This window comes from Jaculus jaculus, chromosome 4 (assembly GCF_020740685.1).
Source record: "Jaculus jaculus isolate mJacJac1 chromosome 4, mJacJac1.mat.Y.cur, whole genome shotgun sequence".
NCBI lineage: Eukaryota > Metazoa > Chordata > Mammalia > Rodentia > Dipodidae > Jaculus > Jaculus jaculus.
The window spans coordinates 103,657,313-103,659,817 of NC_059105.1; the positions used below are offsets into that span (position 1 = coordinate 103,657,313).

Below are 2,505 nucleotides of genomic sequence, written 5' to 3' on the forward strand. Positions count from 1 at the left end.
TAAATGGATAGTGGATTAAATAAAAGATGAAATTTCAAAATTCCTGGAATTGAATGACAATGAGAACACGTCATACTAAAACTTATGGGACACAATGAAGGCAGTCCTCAGGGGAAAATTCATAGCATTCAATGCCTTCATAAAAAAGACAGAAATCCCAAATCAATAACCTAACCATCCACCTAAAGGCACTGGAAAAGCAAGAAATATCCAACCCAAAGAGCTCCAGAAGGAAAGAAATAATTAAAATCCGAGCAGAAATTAATGAATTGGAAACCAAGGAAACAATTAAGACAACTGACAAAACAAAGAGCTGGCTCTTTGAAAAAATAAACAAGATTGACAAATCCCTGGTCAATTTGATCAAGCAAAAAAAAAAAATAGAAACTTCAAATTAACAAAATCAAAATGAAAAAGGAGAGATCATAACAGCCAGAAGTGAAATTGAGAGAATCATCAGGACTTATTTCAAAAACCTCTACTACACAAAACTGGATAATGTGGAGGAGATGGATAAATTCCTGGATGCATACCATCTATCAAAGCTAAACTCAGAGCAGATTAATCTCCATCACACTCATGACCTGAGAGACTCCATCCCAAAACACCTGAAGGTGATTAACTCCTACAGCAAAGTAGCAGGATACCAAATCAGTGCACAAAAATCAGTAGCCTTTCTATATGCAAATGACAAAGATACAGAGAAAGAAATAAGGGACATGGTTCCATTTTCAATAGCAACAACAACAACAAAAATACCTTGGAATAATGTTAACCAAGGAAGTGAAAAATCTATACAACAGAGTTCAATCAGTAGTGGGAGCGGAGAGCGGACCCCAGAGCAGCCCCACCACCGCTGCCAGCATAGTTACCATCACACCCCAGGAGGAGCCTCAGCTGCTGCAGCTGGCCCCAGCCATCATCACTGAAACCATGAGCAGCGAGGCCGAGACCCAGCAGCCGCCCACCGCCCCCACCCTCAGCACTGCCAACACCAAGCCCAGCACCATGGGCAGCGGTGCAGGGAGTGGCTGCCCAGGCGGCCTCACATAGGCAGCCCCTACAGGCGGGGACAAGAAGGTCATCTCAACAAAGGTTTTGGGAACAGTAAAATGGCTCAATGTAAGGAATGAATATGGTTTCATCAACAGCAATGACACCAAGGAAGATGTATTTGTACACCAGACTGCCATAAAGAATAACCCCAGGTAGCACCTTGGCAGTGTAGGAGATGGAGAGACTGTGGAGTCTGATGTTGTTGAAGGAGAAAAGGGTGCGGAGGCAGCAAATGTTACAGGCCCTGGTGGAGTTCCAGTTCAAGACAGTAAATTTGCAGCAGACCATAACCATTATAGATGCTATCCACATCTTAGGGGTCCTCCACGCAATTACCAGCAGAATTACCAGAATAGTGAAAGTGGGGAAAAGAATGAAGGATCAGAGAGCCCTCCTGAAAGGCCCAACAACGCAGACCCTACCGCAGGCGAAGGTTCCCACCTTACTACATGAGGAGGCCCTATGGGCCTCGACCACAATATTCCCACCCTCCTGTACAGGGAGAAGTGATGGAGGGTGCTGACAAGCAGGGTGCAGGAGAGCAAGGTAGACCAGTGAGACAGCATATGTATCGGGGTTATAGACCACGATTCCGCAGGGGTCCTCCTGCCAAAGACAGCCCAGAGAAGATGGCAATGAAGAGGACAAGGAAAATCAAGGAGATGACACCCCAGGTCAGCAGCCACCTCAATGTCGGTACCACCGCAACTTCAATTACCAACGCAGACACCCAGAGAATCCTAAACCACAAGATGGCAAAGAGACAAAAGCAGCCGATCCACCAGCTGAAAATTCGTCCGCTTCCAAGGCTGAGCAGGGCAGGGCTGAGTAAATGCTGGCTTACCATCTTTACCATCATCCAGTTTAGTCATCCAACAAGAAGAAATGAATATGAAATTCCAGCAATAAGAAATGAACAAAAGATTGGAGCTGAAGACCTTAAGTGATTGCTTTTTGCCCATTGACCAGATAAAATAGAACTATCTGCATTGACTATGCAGCATGGGGTTTTTATTATTTTTACCTAAAGATGTCTCTTTTTGGTAATGACAAATGTATTTTTTAAAAAAGCCTGGTTTTTCTCAATATACCTTTAAAGGTTTTTAAATTGTTTCATATCTGGTCAAGTTGAGATTTTTAAGAACTTCATTTTTAATTTGTAATAAAAAGTTTACAACTTGATTTTTTTTAAAAAAAAAGTCCACAAACTGCAAGCACCTGTTAATAAAGGTCTTAAATAATGTCCAAAAAAAAATCTATACAACAAAAACAAAAATTCACTCAAAAAAGAAATTGATGAGGACTTGAGAAAATGAAAAGACCTCCCTTGCTCCTTGATAGGTAGAATTAACATTGTGAAGTTGGCAATCCTACCAAAGGCAATATATAGATTTAACACAATTCCAATTAAAATCTCTACAGTGTTCTTCACAGAGATAGAAAAAATGA

General features: G+C 41.8%; 1 pseudogene; it reads left to right on the plus strand.

Moving 5' to 3' along the window:
- Positions 1 to 933: 933 nt before the first annotated feature.
- LOC101601682 lies at positions 934 to 1,888 on the plus strand (annotated as a pseudogene).
- The last annotated feature ends 617 nt before the right edge of the window (positions 1,889 to 2,505 follow it).